This window comes from Schistocerca gregaria, chromosome X, assembly GCF_023897955.1.
Source record: "Schistocerca gregaria isolate iqSchGreg1 chromosome X, iqSchGreg1.2, whole genome shotgun sequence".
Classification (NCBI taxonomy): Eukaryota; Metazoa; Arthropoda; class Insecta; order Orthoptera; family Acrididae; genus Schistocerca; species Schistocerca gregaria.
The window spans coordinates 162018845-162042570 of NC_064931.1; positions in this window are offsets into that span (position 1 = coordinate 162018845).

Here is a 23726-nt window from a genome sequence, read left to right on the forward strand (position 1 = left end):
TATGAGCGCAAGGGCATTTTTGTTCGTGGTTTTCTGGTGGTCTTTGCACTTGAAACTGGTGGGGAGCTTATTTTAACTGTTGGTAACATTGGAGCAGCGCTACCAACAGAGACGTTCAGTTGAACAGCGGGGTGTTTGATTGTGATCCGTTGATCGCCTCGAATGAGAGTGTTCGCACGTTCTAACATTGCATGAGTCGTAGCTGTATGATGCTGACTGGCTCGCGGGAGGTCGGGCAGGTTTGCGCAACCTTGTTGCGTTGATAACACAAGCCCAGCCCAATGCCTCTCTGTGTTTTTCTTCGCTGACAGGTCTCCGTAGACATTCTTCAAGAACGTACGAATATCTGTGATGCTGTGCATTTTCTTCAGAAGAAATTCAATAAGAGCTCTCCGTTTGGAACGCGTCTCCGCTACAGACGCTGATTTGAAGGCTACGAACACAGTGCGTCCCAGTTCTGTTAGCACTGCTTGTGTGAAATTAGAAACTCCAATGGTATCTCGTTGCGAGTTGCGGTGTTGCCATCCTTGAGTTACAATAACAGCTACGGAGTTTGCAGCAGGAGACGTGGCCGTGAATGTAACAGTAATTGTCTGACATTCGTCGGAAAATGACAGTGAAGCAGGTAGGAAAAATCAAATTTTATGTCAAAGTTTGTGTTTGTGAGTGAGAGTTCATCAAATTACCGAGGGGTAGGTTCCCGGTTGGTCCTTCACAACAACGCTGTAGCCCACAAAGCGAAGAGCGTGCGCCATTTTTGGGCAGGAAATGGATCACAGTCCTGGATCAGCTGCCAACGCCGCCGGGTTTGACCCCACTCGACTTCTGGTTGTTCCCGAAATTGATGTCAGCAATGGAAGGACACCTTTTCGACGCACTTAAGGACACCCAAGTAAGTTGTAATGCATTACTAGATGCATTAAAAAAAAGACCATATTGGCTACTTCAGTACACTTTTAAAGCTATTTCATTTGTGTATCAGTTCATTGAAAGACTAATTTAAATAAATACATTGATTTTGTGAACATAATTCACAACTTTCCTTTTTAATAGCCACAGCTCTAACGGAAATAAGATACACCGTGCCTAGCGCGGACGCGGGAATATTCCGGACACGTCTCACTGAATGGAGATTATTTTCAGCCTATATTTTTTTGATCTGAATTTGGTGCTTTGACATTTTATTATTAACGAGAAAAAGTTTATAGAACACACAACCTACGAAATTACGCTATGGAAATTTGTGTTTACTAACCAGTGTTGTGGTTTTTCTGTTGTCCGGTGCTTTTGCGGTGTTTTTTGGGTAGGACCAACAAAGAGAATGCACTGATCCTACACCGATTGAAACAACATCGCAACACCAAAAAATAATTAATGGAAAGTAATAAAACGTAACCGGAATGCATTTGTCTATGTAACGTATTTAAGTTATTAAGATCGCAGGATAATGTAAGCGCGAATAAGCAATTGAAGAAGTAAAACACCGGTATATTAACAACCGGTGTAGCCGCCAGAATGTTGAATGAATGAATGGAAACATGCATGAATTGCGCGATGGAGTTCGATGCCTGTTATACTTGGTCGCTCAATACAAGGACGATTAATGTTATTTCTGGATGACGCTGAAGTTCTTATCCGATGATGTGCCATATGTGCTCGATTGGAGACAGATCTGCTAATCGAGGAGACCAAGGTGTCGACCCTCTGTAGAGCGTGATGGGTTACAACAATGGTATGTGGGCGAGCGTTATCCTGTTGGAAAACACTCCATAGAATGCTGCTCTTGAATGACAGCACAACACATCGCATCAAAAGATTGTGGTACAAACTTGCAATCGGGATGCGTGGGATAACCACTAAAGTGCTCATACTGTCATCTGTAATCGCAACCGAGACGATAATTGCTGGTGTTGGTGCAGTGTGTTTAGCGCACTGACACGTTGGTTGCAGTCCCTCAACTGGCCTCCTTGTAACCAACACACAACCATCACAGGCAGCGAGACAGAACCACCTTTCGTCAGAAAACACAACAAACCTCCACCCTACACTCCAATCAGCTGAACCGTGCGACTGTTACGGTCGCAGGTTCGAATCCTGCTTTGGGCATGGATATGTGTGATGTCCTTAGGTTAGTTAGGTTTGAGTAGTTCTAATTTCTAGGGGGCCGATGACACCAGATGTTAAGTCCCATAGTGCTCAGAGCCATCTGAACCATTTGAACCAATAAGCTCTCGCTTGACAGCACTGAAGTCGCAAGTAGCGGTGGTTTGTGGTCAGTGGAATAAACACTGTAGGGCTTCTGGATCGGAGCTGTTTGTGAGATATCCCATTTGTAACAACTCGTTGTGCCACTGTGGTGCCAACTCCTGTTCTTACTGCTGCTATGCTGTACCATGCACCTGAGACCTACACGGAACAAGACGGTTCTTCCTCTCGATAGTGCGACGTGGCCGTACAGCGACCAGTCTCCTTATCACCATACATTCTCGTGGCCACCGCTGCCAGCAATCATCTACACCAGCTACATTCCTTTCACGTCCTTCTACAATACCTCAGGAGGAATATTCAGCTTCTCGTAGCCCTGTTACACGACCTCATCAAACTTAGTGAGGTGCTGATAATGGTGTCTTTGTCGCTTTAAAAGCGTTCTTGACTACCGTCAAGTCATCACGACCAGTCTCTCAAAGGTAACTAACGCCCAAAACCGATACACCTTGTATTTAAAGCTAACCTGATTTGCGGATGGCGCGTACACTACTGGCCATTAAAATTTCTACACCACGAAGATGTGCCACAGACGCGAAATCTAAACGACAGGAAGGAGATGCTGTGATATGCAAATGATCAGCTTTTCAGGGCATTCACACAAGATTGGCGCCGGTGGCGACACCTACAACGTCCTCAAATGAGGAATGTTTCCGACCGATTTCTCATACACAAACAGCAGTTGACCGGCGTTGCCTGGTGAAACGTTATTGTGATGCATCGTGTAAGGAGGAAAAATGCGTGCCATCACGTTTCCGAGTTTAATAAAGGTCGGATTGTAGCCTGTCACGATTGCGGTTTATCGTATCGCGACATTGCTGTTCGCGTAGGTCGAGATCCAATTACTGATAGCAGAATATGGAATCGGTGGGTTCAGGAGGGTAATACGGAACGCCGTGCTGGATACCAACGACCTCGTATCACTAGCAGTCGAGATGACAGGCATCATATCCGCATGGCTGTAGCGGATCGTGCAGCCACGTCTCGATCCCTGAGTCAACAGATGGGGACGTTTGCAAGACAACAACCATCTGCACGAACAGTTCGACGACGTTTGCATCAGCATGGACTATCAGCTCGGAGACCGTGGCTGCGGTTACCCTTGACGCTGCATCACAAACAGGAGCGCCTGCTATAGTGTACTCAACGACGAACCTGGGTGCACTAATGGCAAAACGTCATTTTTTCGGATGAATCCAGGTTCTGTTTACAGCATCATGATGGTCGCATCCGTGTTTGGCGACATCGCGGTGAATGCACATTGGAAGCGTGTATTCGTCATCGCCATAGTGGCGTATCACCCAGCGTGATGGTATGGGGGGCCACTGGTTACACGTCTCGGTTACCTCTTGTTCGCATTGACGGCAGTTTGAACAGTGGAGTTTACATTTCATATGTGTTACGACCCGTGGCTCTACCCTTCATTCGATCCTTCCGAAACCCTAGATTTCAGCAGGATAATGCACGACCGCATGTTGCAGATCCTGTATGGGCCTTTCTGGATACAGAAAATGTTCGACTGCTGCCCTGGCCAGCACATTCTCCAGATCTCTCACCAATTGAAAACGTCTGGTCAATGGTGGCCAAGCAACTAGCTCTTCAGAATACGCCAGTCACTACCCTTGATGAAATGTGGTATCGTGTTGAAGCTGCATGGGCAGCTGTACCTGTGCACGCCATCCAAGCTCTGTTTCTGTCAATTGCCAGGCGTATCAAGGCCGTTATTTCGGCATGATGTGGTTGTTCTGGGTACTGATTTCTCAGGATCTATGCACCCATATTGCATGGAAATTTAATCACATGTCAGTTCTAGTATAATATATTTGTCCAATGTATACCCGTTTATCATCTGCATTTTTCTTGGTGTAGCAATTTTAATGGCCAGTAGTGTACATAATCTTACAGATGTAGAAACACGACTACCAACTTTCGCTTGTGTCGCACGACTCCTTTGTGCTGTTGTGATTCATCTTCCGTCAGTTTATGCACACTGTTTAATTTCGTTAATTTATGTGTGCGTGTGGCGGGGTGTGGGGGAGAGTGAGGGTGCTGTCGTAATGGGTGTAATGAATTAATTGAGGGTAAGAAGGAAGAAATGAAGGTGCAGGAGTAGTTTGGTAGTGGCAGTGAGAGAGTGGGCGAGGGAGGGTAAGAGTATGGGTGGAAGATGTATAAAGAAGAAAATACACACGTCAAAAAATTATTTGCATCAGGCCAGTTTCCAGAACTCCTGAATATAGACATTGACTGTGGGTATTTCAGCACAGACACAGTCCCTTCGATTGTTCAGAGGTGTCCCTAAACCCGGCCAAAGATGTAAACAACCATGCATGAGCAGCGCCTATTTGACGGAAGGGCTCCGACAACCGATCAGTTCCAGCCCGTCCACCTGGAACGGGGTACACGGCTCGTGTCGCCTGCAGTTCAACCGTGTCTGGTCAGTAGCGCAGTTCGTCGCGTCCGCATTGTTACTTTGTGCCAGGAAGCGTTCTCAACAAGGGAAGTGTCCAGGAGTCTCGGAGTGAACGAAAGCGATGTTGTTCAGACGTGGATATACAGAGGGACAGGAACTGTCGAGGACATGCCTCACTCAGGTCGCCCAATGGCTGCTAATGTAGTGGATCACCGCTACCTACGGATTACTACTCGGAGGAACCCTGACAGCAGCGCCACCGTGTTGAACAATGCTTTCTGTGCAGCCACAGGTCGTCATTTTACGCCTCAGACTGTGCGCAATAGGCTGCATGATGTCCGACGTCAATGGCGAGGTCCATCTTTGCAACCACGACACGATGCAGCGCATTAGAGATGGGCCAGTAACATGCCGAATGGACCGCTCAGGATTGGTATCACGTTCTATTCACCGATGAGTGTCACATATGCCTTTATCCAGACAATCGTCTCAGACATGTTTGGAGGCAACCCGGTCAGGCTAAACGCCTTAGACACACTGTCCAGCAACTGAAGCAAGGTGGAAGTTTCCTGCTGTTTTGGGGTGGCATTATGTGGAGCCGTCGTACGCCGCTGGTGGTCATGGAAGGCACCGTAACGGCTGTACTATACGTGAATGCCATACTCCGATCGATGGTGCAACCATATCGGCAGCATACTGGCGAGGCATTCGTCTTCATGGACGACAATTCGCGCCCCCATCGAGCACATCTTGTGAATGACTTCCTTCAGGAAAACGACATTGCTCGACTAAGCAGCATGTTCTCCAGACGTAAACCTTATCGAACATGCCTTGGATAGATTGAAAAGAGCTGTTTATGGACGACACGACCCACCAACCACTCTGAGAGATCCACGTCGAATCGCCATTGAAGAGTGGGACAATCTGGACCAACAGTGCTTTGATTAATTTGTGGATAGTATGCCACGAAGAGTACAGGCATGCATGAACGCAAGAGGACGTTTTACTTGGTATTATTGGTGACGGTGTGTACAGCAATCTGGACAACCATCTCTGAAGGTCTCGCTGTGTGGTGGTACAACATGCAATGTGTGGTTTCCATGAACAATGAAAAAGGCGGAAATGATGTTTATATTGACCTCTATTCCAATTTTCTGTACTTGTTCCGGCGCTCGGAACCGAGGAGATGCAAAGCTTTTTTTGATGTGTGTATATACCAAATCACTTACATCAAATTTCCGGTTGTGTGAATCCACCATTTAATATGACTATGTACAGTATTGTTAGGTATTCTTCTTTAAGCATGTAATCAAGAAATGTTAATTAAAGTTTTTAGATTGTGCTTGAAGTTTGTTGAAAGTCGCTAAGTGCTCTCACTGTGAAACACTGGATGAATGTAAACTGGGTAATTTGCGTTCCATTTTAAGCAAAAGTTAGTTTTTCACGCATCTAAATGTTTATGAATTATGAGTCATACAGTGATATAATTTTGCAGTTACATTCAGTGGTATATGTGTATATTGCATATAAACTATGTTGCAAAAAGAGCTAGAAGTAAAGAAACAATTAATTTGTTGCCATGTATGGAAGTGAAACATGGACGATAACTAGTTTGGACAAGAAGAGAATAGAAGCTTTCGAAATGTGATGCTACAGAAGAATGCTGAAGATAAGGTGGATAGATCACCTAACTAATGAGGAGGTATTGAATAGGATTGGGGAGAAGAGAAGCTTGTGGCACAACTTCACTAGAGGAAGGGATCGGTTGGTAGGACATGTTTTGAGGCATCAAGGGATCACAAATTTAGCATTGGAGGGCAGCGTGGAGGGTAAAAATCGTAGAGGGAGACCAAGAGATGAATACACTAAGCAGATTCAGAAGGATGTAGGTTGCAGTAGGTACTGGGAGATGAAGAAGCTTGCACAGGATAGAGTAGCATGGAGAGCTGCATCAAACCAGTCTCAGGACTGAAGACAACAACAACAACAACAACAATGAAGTTTTACAGCATGAACAGTGAAAATGTAGTAAGCAATAAACTTTTTTCCGATCATCATTTTGTGGGGTGTAAGCGGCAGACTGTTCCGTAAGGTTAAGAGATTATATGTAATCTTTGTTAGAAGTCTCTCACTCTCAACTACTGGTGAATGAAGTCCATGTATTTGTGTGCTGTCAGTTACACTTGTCTTGCTGTGTTAAACTTTTTACATGAGGTATACCTCTTGATGAGCTAGTTATGACACTATTTTAAATTTTAAAATTCCATCAATAACTACGCGAAATACTGAAAATCGAATTTTTGTTGCTCCTACGTTGTTTCTGGTGCTGAGTTCCACGTCCAGGATCCCCATCTGCAGCAACTGATGCACGACTTGTGCAACTATCTTTCCTGTTTTTATTTTTACAGACGAGGCCAAAGCCAATTTGGAATATGCATGAATACCATTAAAATACATTTCACACATTTCCCAGTGGCTGGGATGAACGCTGTTTGACCTTCGGCCCGTCTGTGCTGTAGCTGGACGCTCAGACGGGTGTTCCATTCAGGATGTTAAATAAGTCATTCTGCCCCAGAGCAGAAGCCTGCACTACAGCAGACATCAACTTAGTGGCTCACCAACTGCATGCCCAAAGTGGCCTGGCATCCAGTATTTGTATACAATAGGACAGGCTTGTTACTGTGTGGTCAACCCAGGTGTCACATACCATTGCAGTGTTCATGCCTATTATACCGTCATTAGTCTTTGACTGGACAGTTATGCTGTGGCACTTACAGCAAGTAGTATGATTACAGCAATAGGCACGTGCCTTTGCTCATGCTGTTATGGTGGGATTGTTTTGTTTGCTGGTTTGTGGACGACGTGACCCACCAACCACTCTGAGGGATCTACGCCGAATCGCCGTTGAGGAGTGGGACAATCTGGACCAACAGTGCCTTGCTGAACTTGTGGATTGAAAGCCACGACCAATACAGGCATGCATCAATGCAGGAGGAAGTGCTACTGGGTATTAGAGGTACCGGTGTGTACAGCAATCTGGACCACCAATTCTCAATGTCTCGCTATTTGGTGGTACAACATGCAATGTGTGGTTTTCATGAGCAGTAACAGGGGCGGAAATGATGTTTATGTTGAACTCTATTCCAATTTTCTGTACAGGTTCCGAGACTCTAGGAACTGAAGCGATGCAAAACTTTTTTTGATGTGTATAGAAGGATGTAATGGTTATATTTAAAATTGTTGCAGATATCCCTATTAACTCAGAAACGATGATTGTTCAAACAAAGATACGTAGTAGTTCATTTCATTCAGCTGAATAACTTCTGTTAAGTAGGATTCATAGACCTGTAATATTCTCTGCAGATTTTGACGGTGGAATTGTATGTATCAAAATTGGTACTTCTGGCATTAATTTCCTTTCCTAGGTACCTTAAATATTCGTAACGCCATGGATCATCCATAAAAATACACTGAGCCAAAAGATTATGACCACTCGTCACTGTGAGACTGACTGCCACCGCCGGCCGGTGTGGCCGAGCGGTTCTAGGCGCTTCAGTCTGGAACCGCGCGACCGCTACGGTCGCAGGTTCGAATCCCGCCTCAGCCATAGATGTGTGTTATGTCCTTAGGTTAGTTAGTTTTAAGTAGTTCTAAGTCTAGGGGACTGATGGCCTCAGATGTTAAGCCCCATACTGCTCAGAGCCATTTGAACCAAAGAAGGAAGGAAGACGTAGGACCACTAGAAATGATGGGCCGATTCTGGCATATAGGCCACAAAATGTGAGCCAGATATGAGGGCGTGCTGAGAAGTAATGCCACCTAAATTTTTAGGCGAAAGGCCTTAAAGCTTATTAAATAAAACAAACGCTATTAAGATTCTTCATCTTTACACTTCATGTCTACATATTTACACTACTGGCCATTAAAATTGCTACACCACGAAGATGACATGCTACAGACGCGAAATTTAACCGACACGAAAAAGATACTGTGAAATGCAAATGATTAGCTTTTCAGAGCATTCACATAAGGTTGGCGCCGGTGGCGACACCTACAACCTGCTGGCATAAGGAAAGTTTCCATCCGATTTTTCATACACAAACAGCAGTTGACCGTCGTTGCCTGGTGAAAAGTTTTTGTGATGCCTCCTGTAAGGAGAAGAAATGCGTACCATCACGTTTCCGACTTTGATAAAGATCCGATTGTAGCCTAACGCGATTGCAGTTTATCGTATCGCGAAATTGCTGCTCTCGTTGGTCGAGGTCCATTGACTGTTAGCAGAATATGGAATCGGTGGGTTCAGCAGGGTAATACAGAACCTCGTGTTGGATACCAACGGCCTCGTATCACTAGCAGTCGAGAATACAGGCATCTTGTCCGCATGGCTGTAACGGATCGTGCAGCCACGTCTCGGTCCCTGAGTCAACAGATGGGGACGTTTGCAAGACAACAACCATGTGCACGAACAGTTCGACGACGTTTGCAGCAGCATGGACTATCATCTCGGAGACCATGGCTGCGATTACCCTTGACGCTGCATCATAGACAGGAGCGCCTACGATGGTGTACTCAACGACGAACCTGGATGAATGAATGGCAAAACGTTATATTTCGGATGAACCCAGGTTCTGTTTACAGCATTATGATGGTCGCATCAATTATTGGGGACATCGCGGTGAACACACATTGGAAGCGTGTATTCGTCATCGCCATACTGGCGTATCACCCGGCGTGATGGTATGGGGTGCCACTGGTTACACGTTTCCGTCAACTCTTGTTCGCATTGACGGCACTTTTAACAGTAGACGTTACATTTCATATGTGTTACGATCCGTGGCTATACCCTTCGTTCGATCACTGCGTAACCCTATATTTCAGCTGGATAATGCACGACAGCATGTTGAAGGTTCTATATGGGCCTATCTGGCTACAGAAAATGTTCGACTTCCACCCTGGTCAGCACATTCTCCAGATCTCTAACCAATTGAATTCGTCTGTTCAATGGTGGCCGAGCAATACTCCAGTCACTACTCTTGATGAACTGTGGTATCGAGTTGAAGCTGCATGGGCAGCTGTACCTGTACACGCCACCCAAGCTCTGATTGACTCAATGCCTAGGCGTATCATGGCCGTTATTACGGCCAGAGGTGGTTGTTCTGGGTACTGATTTCTCTGGATCTATGCACCCAAATTGCGTGAAAATGTAATAACATGTCAGTTCTAGTATAATATATTTGTCCAATGAATACCCGTTTATCATCTACATTTCTTCTTGGTGTAGCAATTTTATTGGCCAGTAGTGTACTTCTCAGCATAGTCACTCTGATGACGAACACATTTTACCAAAACAGAGACCAATTGGGTGATAAGATTGATGCAGAACGTTTCACTTTGATGACGTGGCCACTATCTCGCTCCATTACTATCAGAGTATTATTCTCGAACGCGTTCTTTAAGTTTTCGAAACAGATGAAAATCGGATGGGTCGGGAGCGCATGGAGGATGATCAACGACTATGAAACCAAGGGGTCTGCATGTTGCAGATGTCGCAGGGCTTGTGTGTGTGGTCTTGCATTGTCATGCTTATCGAGAGGGTATTCCACGTGCGGGCGAACCCTTCTAAACTCGATTACAACATCCCTTTCTCACCCACCGACACACTTAAGTTGCACACTGCCATGTTGCACTGTATAATTCAAGAGCCGTCTAGCGGCAGAGGGCTGCAAATATGTAGACTTGAAGAATAAAGACATAGAATGTTAGTAAAGTTTATTTTATTTAGAAATATTTCTGAATTTACGTATTAAAAATTCTGAGGCATTACTTTTCAGCACGCCCTCGTATATTAACGCTTCATCTCGCAAGAGCAACGTGTCCCTGGCGCAGTGGCGCTGAATGCATTGCCATGGACTTAAAATGTTTCTCAGGATTATGGTAGGCTGATGCTTACCAGATTGGTCATATTATGAGTAATGCTACGACACTGTCAGTGCGACAACTACAGTGCTGAAAAAAAATAGTGTACCTGGAAAAATGGCGTCGAATTGGATCCGATGAAGACATATGCCACCTCGGTGATAGCAGATGTACTTGTAATTGTTTCAGTGTCATCCGCCAACAGGTAGCGTAGTGCTATAACTACCTGTGCTCCATCTGTGTTTTCCCTTAAATACAAGGGTCACTCCAAAAGAAATGTACACTATTTTTTTTTAAATCCATCTTTTATTCTACATGTTTCAAAGTTTTACAGTGTGTAGGTACATCCTTTAGGAACAATATTTTCATTTCTCCATACAATTTCCACCCCTCTCAACTGCCTCACGCCATCTTGGAACCAGCGCCTGTTTACCAGCACGGTAAAATTCTGGACCAACCTGTTGGAGCCACTGTTTGGCAGCGTGCACAAGGGAGTCATCATCTTTAAACCTTATTGCACGAAGAGAGTCTTTCAGTTTCCCAAAGAGATGATAGTCACATGGAGCCAGGTCAGAACTGTAAGGCGGGTGTTTTAGTGTTGTCCATCCGAGTTTTGTGATCGCTTCCATTGTTTTTTGACTGACATGTAGCCGTGCATTGTCGTGCAACAGCAAAACATCCTGCTTTTGCCGATGTGGTCGAACACGACTCAATCGATCTTGAACTTTCTTCAGTGTCGATACATATGCATCAGAATTTATGGTGGTTCCACTAGGCATCATGTCCACAACCAAAAGTCCTTCGGAATCGAAGAACACTGTAGCCACAACTTTTCCAACAGAAGGCGTGGTTTTGAATTTTTTTTCTTGGGTGAATTTGCATGATGCCACTCCATCGATTGCCTCTTCGTCTCTGGTGAAAAATGATGGAGTCATGTTTCATCACCTGTCACAATTCTTCCAAGAAATTCATCTCCACCATTCTCGTACTGTTCCAAAAGTTCACTGCATAGCGTTTTTCTTGTTTCTTTGTGAGCCACTGTCAAAATCCTGGGAACCCACCTGGCACAAACATTTTTTAACTCCAACACTGTCAGTATTCTCCAAACACTTCCTTCCCCTATCCCAACGCAGGGTGACAATTCGTTCACTGTGATGCGTCTGTCAGCAGTCACCAATTCGTTAACTCTCTGCACATTGTCTGGAGTGTGTGCAGTACGAGGCCTGCTGCTGCGAGGACAATCCTCAATATTGCCGTGGCCGCTTTCATCACGTAACCTGCTTGTCCACCGACTAACTATACTGCAATCGAGAGCAGCATCTCCATACACCTTTTTCAACCTCTTGTCGAAGTTTCTCACTGTCTCGTTTTCACAGCACAGGAATTCTATGACAGCGCGTTGCATCTGACGAACGTCAAGTGTAGCAGCCATGCTGTGACGGCGCCACTCACGGAAACAGGTTGAACTAAGTTTGGAAACAAGCAGGAAGGATGTATCTACACACTGTAAAACTTTCACACATGCAGAATGAAAACTGTATTTTTACAAAAATAGTGTGCATTTCTATTGCAGCGTGCCTCGTACATGTTTTGATAAATAATAAGAATCCTTTGCGCAAATAGCTGGAAAAGAGTGCAGTTATTTCCTGTTAAACAAAGAGTAAAAGATCGGATACAAAGAATATCGGAAACGTCCAGATGTTGCAGGAAGCTAGAGGAGAATCTAAGTTAACATTCACAGGAAAAAGAAATTTCTCTGAAAGAATCAGCACAGATTAATTCGGACCTCTCTTGTGAAACATAGCTTATTTTATTCATTCTTGATAGCTGAAACTGAATGGGCAGTTTCTGTCTTCGCTATTTGATATTGTGCCCCTCTGCAGATTGTTAACGAAATAACGACCATACGGAATGGGTTCCCAGATATATGAGTGGCTATAAGACTTCTTAAGTAATGGAGCCAAGTATGGCTGCGAGTGTTCATAGGAGGCAAGTGTATCGTCAGGAGTGCCCCAGGGAAGTGTGATAGTACCGCTGTCATTTTCTGTATACATAAATAATCTGGCGGACAGGGTGGGAAGCAATCTGCAGTCGTTTGCTGATGATGCTCTGGTGTTCGGGAAGGTGTCGTTGCGGAGCAACTCTACGAGGATACAATATGACTCAGACAACATTTATAGTTGGTGTGATGACGGTTAAATCTCGCGTCCGGCCACCTTGATTTAGGTTTTCCGTGATTTCCCTAAATCGCTTCAGGCAAATGCTTGGATGTTTCATTTGACAGGGCACGGCCGACTTCCTTCCCCATCCTTCCGTAAACCGATGAGACCGACGACGTCACTGTTTGGTCTCTTCCCCCCAAATCAATCCAGTCTTCATCTCAGAGTAGCACTTGCAATCTACGTCCTCAATTATTTGCTAGATGTACTCCAATCCATGTTTTTCTATACAGTTTTTACCCTCTACAGCACCCTCCAGTACCGTGGAGGTCTTTTCATGGTGTCTTAACAGATGTCCTATCATCGTATCCCTTCTACTTCTCAGTGTCTTCCACATATTCCTTTCCTCTCCGATTCTGCGCAGAACCTCCTCATTCCTTACGTTATTAGTCCCACATTCGTCTGTAGCACCACATACCAAATGCTTCGATTCTCTTCTGTTCAGGTTCTTCCACAGTCGATGTTTCATTACCATAGGTGCTGTGCTCCAAACTTACATTCTCAGAAATTTCTTCCTCAAATTATGCCCTATGTTTGATACTAGTAGACTTTTCTTGGCCAGGAATGACCTTTTTTTCCGTGCTAGTCTGCTTTTGATGTCCTCCTTGCTCCGTCCGTCATTGACTATTTTGCTGCCTAGGTTGAAGGATGAACTAACTTCATCTACTTCGTAACCATCAATCTTAACGTTAAGATTTCGCTGTTTTTATTTCTGCTACTTCTCGTTACTATTGTATTTCTTCGATTTACTCTCACTTCATATTCTGTACTCAATAGGCTGTTTATCCCATTCAGAAAATCATGTAATTCTGCATCACTTTCACTCAGGATAGCAATGTCATAGGCGAATCGTATCATTGATATCCTTTCACCTTGAATTTTTAATTCCACTCCTGAACCTTCCTTTTATTGTTAGTATTGGTTTTTCAATTAACACGTTGAAGCACTTCGTTCTTGGTCGTCCACTCTTATTATTCCCTCTTGGCTCCTGTACATATTGTACGAGGGTTGGAACTTTAATAGTGGCAACTATTTCTTTACAGCTCGTAAAAAATAGATACGTGTTTCATAGTTTTACTGATTTTCAAAGTAGTCATCAGCATTGTGTATAACCCATTGCCAGCGGTGTGGAAGACGTAGGATACTCTTAGCAGTGCCAGTTGTATTGACAGTTCGAGCGGCGCTGCCTATTGCCCGACGAATTTGTAGCAGTTCTGAAGCGAATGCCGTGAAGTGTTTCCTTCAGTTTAGAAATCGAGTTGAACTCAGGAGGGCTTAATTCAGGAGAGTGCCGTAGGTGGTATAGCACTTATCAGCCCCATCGGTCAAACAAATCAGTAGCAGCTAGCACTATACGTACTTGAGAATTGTCCTGCAAAATTATGGTCAGGTCCGGCAGAAAGTGTCATCACTCCTGTCTCGATGCTGTTCATTTTTAGAACACAACCTACGATCATCTTGAGAAAACAATGTTGGCCATCGAGGATTTTTTCCCGCCATGTTCCTTCACATTATTTGCAGTTTTTCCATAGTGATGGGGAACCTACACTACTGGTCATTAAAATTTCTACAGGACTACGATGACGTGATACAGACCCAAAATTTAACCGACAGCAAGAAGATGCTGTGATATGCAAATGACCGGCGTTGCCTGGTGAAATGTTGTTGTGATGCCTCTTGTAAGGTGGAGAAAAGCGTACCATCACATTTTCGACTTTGCTGAAGGTCGGATTGTAGCCTAACGCGATTGCGGTTTATCGCATCGCGACATTACTGTTCGCGTTGGTCGGGATCCAATGACTGTTAGCAGAATATGGAATCGGTGGGTCCAGGAGGGAAATACGGAACGCCGTGCTGGGTCCCAATGGCCTCGTAACACCAGCAGTCGAGTTTACAGGCATCTTATCTGCATGGCTGTAACGGATCGTGCAGCCACGTCTCGATCCCTGAGTCAACAGATGGGGCGTTTGCAAGACATCAACCATCTGCACGAACAGTTCGACGACGTTTGCAGCCTCATGGACTATCAGCTCGGAGACCATGGCTGCGGTTACCCTTGACGCTGCATCACAGACAGGAGTGCCTGCGATGGTTTACTCAACGACGAACCTAGGTGCACGAATGGCAAAACGTAATTTTTTTGGATGAATCCAGGTTCTGTTTACAGCATCATGATGGTCGCATCCGCGTTTTGCGACAATGCGGTGAATGCAAATTTGAAACGTGTGTTCTTCATCGCCATACTGGCGTATAATCCGGCGTGATAGTATAGGGTGCCATTGGTTACACGTCTCGGTCACCTCTTGTTCAGTGGACGTTACATTTCAGATGTGTTACGACCCGTGGCTCTACCCTTCATTTGATCGCTGAGAAACCCTACATTTCAGCAGGATAATGCACGACCGCTTGTTGCAGGTCCTGTACGGGCGTTTCTGGATACAGAAAATGTTCGACTGTTGCCCTGGCCAGCACATTCTCCAGACCTCTCACCAACTGAAAACGTCTGGTCAGTGGTGGCCTAGCAACTGGCTCGTCACAATACGCCAGTTACTCATGATGAACTGTGGTATCGTGTTGAAGCTGCGTGGTCAGCTGTACCTGTACCCGCCGTCCAAGCTGTGTTTGACTCAATGCCCAGGCGTATCAAGGCCGTTATTATGGCCAGAGGTGGTTGTGCTGTGTACTGATTTCTCAGGATCTATGCACCCAAATTGCGTAAAAATGTTCTAGTATAATATATTTGTCCAATGAATCCCCGTTTATCATCTGCATTTCTTCTTGGTGCAGCAATTTTAATGGCCAGTAGTGTGGATTCAGCTGCCGGCAAAGACATTCCCTTCTTTTCACATTCTACTTTACATCAATTTCATGCTGAGTGTAGTCTGCATACCTACGAGAACCAAGTTTGCTAACGTGTGTTGTTGGCATTACCTGACAACGGGAGGTCACGACGTTGGGATCACGTATCCACTTCAAACTTTGTACATCTGGAGTAAGACATTAAAGCAGCATAATGAGCAAGTAATAATACCATTCTGGCAATTCCGAGAAATTTGCAAGAGAAGTTTTACGCGTCCATTATGTTGCTGCGTACAGTTTTTGGTGGTGCAGTGGTAGCGTTCGAGCTTCGCAAGACGATCGTGTCTGAGGCGACAGCGCGACTCCAGCTGAAACGTTCATTTTTGTAGTACAAGTGTAAATTCCGAGGTCTTAAAAACATGCACCTACATGATTCGTTCTTGCTACATTAACGTCTCACCACTACGCAGGTTAACTGTCAACTGAGGCCTCCCCTGTGTCTGCAGCTCGAAGCGGCGAGCTGCAAAGTAGTTCCGGGTACCTTACCAGACTGGATATAAACTGAAGCGCCAAAGAAACTGGTACAGGCATGCCTATTGAAATACGGAGGTATGTCAAGAGCCGGCCGGTGTGGCTGAGCGGTTCTAGGCGCTTCAGTCTGGAACCGCGCGACCGCTACAGTCGCAGGTTCGAATTCTGCCTCGGGCATGGCTGTGTGTGATGTCCTTTTCTTAGTTAGGTTTAAGTAGTTCTAAGTTCTAGAGGACTGATGACCTCAGATGTTAAGTCCCATAGTGCTTAGAGCCAATGGAACCATTTTTTTTGAAGGTATGTCAACAGGCAGAATACGGCGCTACGGTCGGCCACGCCTATACAGGGCGGAGAAAAATTGTGTCACGAAATTTTAACCCTGGATAAATGATGCCAGTATGAACCAAAATTACTAACGTTGATTAGATCGACAACGCACCATTTTTAAACTACTGAAACTTGGCCCCACGCGATCCGATTGGCTGCGGGATTGCCCTTCTGCCGTTCGTCGGTTGAAGGTCAGCGCTATGGTTCACACAAACATCCCTCGCCCCGCCACTGCCCCAACGTGATACGCACACTTGTCGAATAGGTCTTGCTGTTTGTCTTCACCTCACGTCAGAGGCATTCATTAGTAAGCTTCGCTTCGGAGCACACACACGTTACCTGCGATTTAGTCAAACAGTAAGGATGGCATGGCGGCACGGTATTCGTTTGAAGAACAACGAGATATGGTTTTTGTTTACAACTATAGCGCTGCCCGTCAACCGAGGAACGGCAACAGGGCAATCCTACGACCAATCGGAGCGCGTGGCGCCAAGATTCCGTTGTTTAAAAATTGTGTGTTGTCGACCTTCACAACATTAGTAATTTTGGGTTCCTACTGGCATCAGCTATCCAGGGTTAAAATTTCGTCACACAGTTTTTCTCCACGCTGTATAAGACCAGCGGCTGGCGCAGTTGTTAGATAAGTTACTGCTGCTACAATGACAGTTTATCAAGATTTAAGTGAGTTTGAGTTTCAACGTTGGTTTATAATCGGTGCACGAGTGATGGGACACAGCGATGAAGTGGGAATTTTTTCGTAAGATCATTTCACTAGTGTTCCGTGAATATCAGGAATCCGGTAAAATATCAAATCTCTGACATCGCTGCGGCCGGTAAAAGATCCTGCAAGATAGGTACCAATAAAGACTGAAGAGAATCCTTCAATGTGACAGAAGTGCCAACACTTCCGCAAATTGCTGCAGATTTCAATGCTGGGCCATCAACAAGAGTCAGCGTGCGAACCATTCAACGAAACATCATCGATATGGGCTTTCGGAGCCGAAGGCCCACTCGTGTACCCTTGATGACTGTACGACATAAAGCTTTACACCTTGCCTCAGCCCGTCAGCACCGACGTTGGACTGTTGATGACCGCAAACATGTCGCCTAGTCGGACGAGTCTCGCTTCAAATTGTATCGAGTGGATGGACTTGTATGGGTATGGAGTCAACTTCATAAAACCATGGACTCTGCACGTCAGCAAGGGACTGTTAAAGCTGGTTCAAATGGCTTTGAGCACTATGGGACTTAACTGCTGTGGTCATCAGTCCCCTAGAACGTAGAACTACGTAAACCTAACTAACCTAAGGACATCATACACATCCATGTTCGAGGCAGGATTCGAACCTGCGACCGTAGCGGTCGCGCAGTTCCATACTGTAGCGTCTAGAACCGCTCTCCACTGCGGCCGGCTAAAGTTGGTGAAGGCTCTGTAATGGTGTAGGACGCGTGCAGTTGGAGTGATATGGGACCCCTGATACGTCTAGGTACGACTCTGACAGGTGACATACGTAGGAATCCTGTCTGGTCACCTGCATCCATTCATGCCCATGGTGCATTTCGGCCGACTTGGGTAATTCCAGCAGCATAATGCGACATCCCCCACACATTCAGAATCGCTACAGAGTGGCTCCAGGAACACTCTTCTGACTCTAAAAACTTCCGCTGGCCACGAAACTCCCCAGATATGAGCATTGTTCAAATGTTTGTCAAATCTTATGGGACTCAACTGCTAAGGTCATCAGTCCCTAAGCTTACACACTACTTAACCTAAATTATCCTAAGGACAAACACACACACCCATGCCCGAGGGAGGACTCGAACCTCTGCCGGGACCAGCCGCACAGTCCATGACTGCAGCGCGTAAGACCGGTCGGCTAATTCCGCGCGGCAATATGAGCATTATTGAGCATATCTAGGATACCTTGTACTGTGCTCTTGAGAAGAGATCTCCACCCCTTCGTACTCTTACGGATTTATGGGCATCCCTGCAGGATTCATAGCATCGATTCCCTGTAGCACTACTTCAGACATTAGTACTTCTGCGTGCTCGCGGGGCCATACACGACATTTGGCAGGTGTACCAGTTTCTTTGGCTCTTAGCAAATTACGACACATAAATTTTTTCAGGAAGACTGTGCATTTTGTCTTTTACTTGTCGATAATTATAATTATGGTTGTTCTAATAATTATATTTAATTAAATATAGTAAGTAGTCAAATAACAAGAAATTCACTAAAACTACATGGAAATTTTAAATTATATTGTGTCTCAAATGTCATATTGATTAAATAATATGACCGGTAATGAAAGAAACATAGATTAAAAATTAAGTTTGAGAGGAGTCGAGTCGTCGCCTCACACATTCGATCTCTAACTGCTTTTTTTTAATCTCATTATTTTCGTTAACGTTCGTTGCATTTATTTAGCGTGGACATCCAACAACATCCATAAACTACATCGTTGAACCAGCCACCCACTTTTTAAATTATAAATGGCAGTTAACCCGGACACGCTGACCTACCGTGCCGTCTAGCACTGGACCATCATGAACTTTAACGTCCGGCCTCTATGCACAGATACATCAGTTACATGACAAACATCAACATCTACATCTACTTCCATACTCCGCAAGCCACCTGACTGTGTGTAGCGGAGGGCACTTTGAGTACCTCTATCGGTTCTCCCTTCTATTCCAGTCTCGTACTGTTCGTGGAATGAAAGATTGTCGGTATTCCTCTGTGTAGGCTCTAATCTCTCTGATTTTATCCTCATGGTATCTTCGAGAGATATCCGTAGGAGGGAGCGAGATATTGCTTGACTCCTCGGTGAAGGTATGTTCTCGAAACTTCAACAAAAGCCCGTACCGACCTACTGAGTGTCTGTCTTGCAGAGTCGACCACTAGAGTTTATCTATCATCTCCGTAACGCTTTCGCGATTACTGAATGATCCTGTAACGAAGCGCGCTGCTCTCCGTTGGATCTTTTCTATCTCTTCTATCAAATCTATCTGGTACGGTTCCCACACCGGTGAGCAGTATTCAAGCAGTGGCCGAACAAGTGCACTGTAATCTACTTCCTTTGTTTTCGGACTGCATTTCCTTAGGATTCTTCCAATGGATCTCAGTCTGGCATGTGCTTTACCGACGATTAATTTTATATGGTCATTCCAAAAAAAAAAAAAGGTTCAAATGGCTATGAGCACTATGGGACTCAACTTCTGAGGTCATTAGTCCCCTAGAACTTAGAACTACTTAAACCTAACTAACCTAAGGACATCACACACATCCATGCCCGAGGCAGGATTCGAACCTGCGACCGTAGCGGTCGCCCGGTTCCAGCCTATAGCGCCTAGAACCGCTCTTCCACACCGGCCGGCTGGTCATGCCATTTTAAATCACTCCTAATGCCTATTCCCAGATAATTTATGGAATTAACTGCTTCCAGTTGCTGACCAGCTATATTGTAGCTAAACGATAAAGGATCTTTCTTTCTTTTATTCGCAGCACGTTACACTTGTCTACATTGAGATTCAATCGCCATTTCCTGCTCCGTGCGTCAGTTCGTTGCAGATCCTCCGGCATTTCAGTACAATTTTCCATTGTTACAACCTCTTGATATACTACAGCATCACCGGCAAAAAGCCTCAGTGAACTTCCGATGTTATCCACAAGGTCATAATAGCAACGGTCCTACGACACTCTCCTGCGGCACACCTGCAATCACTCTTGCTTCGGGAGACTTCTCTCCATTGAGAATGACATGCTGCGTTCTGTTATCTAGGAACTGTTCAATCCAATCACACAATTGGTATGATAGTCCATATGCTCTTACTTTGTTCATTAAACGACTGCGGGGGACTGTATCAAACACCTTGCGGAAATCCAGAAACACGGTATCTACCTGGGAACTCGTGTCTATGGCCCTCTGAGCCTTGTGGACGAATAGCGGTAGCTGGGTTTCACACGATAGTCTTTTTGGAAACCCATGCTGATTCCTACAGAGTAGATTTCTAGTCTCCAGGAAAGTCATTATACTCGAACATAAAACGTGTTCCAAAATTCAACAACTGATAGACGTTAGAGATATAGGTCTATAGTTCTGCACATCTGTTCGACGTCCCTTCTTGAAAACTGGGATGACCTGTGCACTTTTCCAATCTTCTGGAAAGCCATTCTCTTCGAGAGACCTACGGTACACCACTGCAAGAAGGGGGCAAGTTCCTTCGCGTACTCTGCTTAAAGTCGAACTGGTATCCCATCAGGTCCAGCGGCCTTTCCTCTTTTGAGCGATTTCAATTGTTTTTCTGTCCATCTGTCATCTATTTCGATATCTACCATTTTGTCATCTGTGCGACAATCAAATTCGTAAAACTTCTCTTGCGATTTTCTCGGAATATCCAGAGTAGTGCATCTTACTACTTGCTTATTGAGTTGTTTTAATGGCCTGCTAAAGGTGTACACATTTTGAAGTAAATCCGTGATCCCAAAGTCGTGGCCTCCCCTTGTGAATCTAAACCTGAAACAACACACTGGCATGAGTGTCCGTGTAAATAGAAATAATCTAAGAAATTATGCTTAGGCCCTTTTGTCGTCCACAACTTTGAAATACACTGGACGTCCAACGTGCACTAGTACCAGTTGGTTTTTGTTTGCATCTAAGAGCCTTTGAAAAGTTACCTCCACGCAAGCTGGAGTCGTACACCTTCGGTTGTTTTCGTCTTGCTAGTAAAAAGCCTCAACAAAGATAGACGTTCTCCTACAGTTCCAACCTCTTGAGGCTTTATTGAAGATCATTTCATACAAACAAGAATAACAACTAAAATATAGCTATGACACAGCAATGGAAGTTTCTAGGCAATGTAAAATATATAAAGATACTTATAACGAGATCCAGGTAACTGGAGATGACATTTGGTCTGTGGGACTCTCAACTGCGCGGTCATCAGAGCCCGTACAAAGTCCCAATTTTTGCACACTCCAATGTTTTACGCAGTCCAATCTAGTCACTATCACGAATGATAATGATAACACAAACACCCAGTCCCCAGGCAGAGAAAATCCCCAACCCGGCCGGGTATAGAATCCGCGACCTCGTGATCCGAAGGCAGCAACGCTAGCCACTACACCACGAGCTGTGGACGAGATCCAGTTAACTGGATTTATCATCAAATAGCTTGGTGCATGAACAACACAATAACGATTTTCCTACCAGTAAAGTTCACTATGTCTTCTCTAAGTAACTACACTCCTGGAAATCGAGAAAAGAACACATTGACACCGGTGTGTCAGACCCACCATACTTGCTCCGGACACTGCGAGAGGGCTGTACAAGCAATGATCACACGCACGGCACAGCGGACACACCAGGAACCGCGGTGTTGGCCGTCGAATGGCGCTAGCTGCGCAGCATTTGTGCACCGCCGCCGTCAGTGTCAGCCAGTTTGCCGTGGCATACGGAGCTCCATCGCAGTCTTTAACACTGGTAGCATGCCGCGACAGCGTGGACGTGAACCGTATGTGCAGTTGACGGACTTTGAGCGGGGGCGTATAGTGGGCATGCGGGAGGCCGGGTGGACGTACCGCCGAATTGCTCAACACATGGGGCGTGAGGTCTCCACAGTACATCGATGTTGTCGCCAGTGGTCGGCGGAAGGTGCACGTGCCCGTCGACCTGGGACTGGACCGCAGCGACGCACGGATGCACGCCAAGACCGTAGGATCCTACGCAGTGCCGTAGGGGACCGCACCGCCACTTCCCAGCAAATTAGGGACACTGTTGCTCCTGGGGTATCGGCGAGGACCATTCGCAACCGTCTCCATGAAGCTGGGCTACGGTCCCGCACACCGTTAGGCCGTCTTCCACTCACGCCCCAACATCGTGCAGCCCGCCTCCAGTGGTGTCGCGACAGGCGTGAATGGAGGGACGAATGGAGACGTGTCGTCTTCAGCGATGAGAGTCGCTTCTGCCTTCGTGCCAATGATGGTCGTATGCGTGTTTGGCGCCATGCAGGTGAGCGCCACAATCAGGACTGCATACGATCGAGGCACACAGGGCCAACACCCGGCATCATGGTGTGGTGAGCGATCTCCTACACTGGCCGTACACCTCTGGTGATCGTCGAGGGGACACTGAATAGTGCACGGTACATCCAGACCGTCATCGAACCCATCGTTCTACCATTCCTAGACCGGCAAGGGAACTTGCTGTTCCAACAGGACAATGCACGTCCGCATGTATCCCGTGCCACCCAACGTGCTCTAGAAGGTGTAAGTCAACTACCCTGGCCAGCAAGATCTGCGGATCTGTCCCCCATTGAGCATGTTTGGGACTGGATGAAGCGTCGTCTCACGCGGTCTGCACGTCCAGCACGAACGCTGGTCCAACTGAGGCGCCAGGTGGAAATGGCATGGCAAGCCGTTCCACAGGACTACATCCAGCATCTCTACGATCGTCTCCATGGGAGAATAGCAGCCGGCATTGCTGCGAAAGGTGGATATACACTGTACTAGTGCCGACATTGTGCATGCTCTGTTGCCTGTGTCTATGTGTCTGTGGTTCTGTCAGTGTGATCATGTGATGTATCTGACCCCAGGAATGTGTCAATAAAGTTTCCCCTTCCTGGGACAATGAATTCACGGTGTTCTTATTTCAATTTCCAGGAGTGTATTTCAATCATATCTTACAAAAGAGACCACTTGCGGCTCTCGATAGAACTTCGTGCGAAGCGTGTAAAGTAACCCGGTTTGTGTTGAGTAACGCCGGTTGAGTGTATGATAGCACGAGACACGCTGCTACGATTCTTACAGGTCGATATTTTCTACATGAAAATGTAACAAAGACGCTTCGAGAACGTTGATGGAAATATCTGGAAGACAGCTCACTTTGTTCTCGTGAAACTTTATTGGATAGAAATAGATAACCGATACTCGAGGAAGATTTTGTGAAAATTTAGTTATCTCCACGTGGGAACCATTAGATTATTAGGAATAAAATAGATTAGGGCGCGCAGTAAAACATACAGAAAGTCATTTTGCTTCCCTCAGTTTCTCAGTGTGTGTATGGGGTAGGACGGAACTGCGGTACTACGCAATCTCCGCGCATTCGCTGTACAAAGACTTGCGAATTATACAGGTAGATGCAGAGTTGATATCTGGATATGAACAAGATTCCTTTCCTCGACTGTCCTCCACCTGCTGCAGAACTCAACCCCTTCTACAAGGTATTGTGTGTGGGAAATCTTACGGGCTTTAACT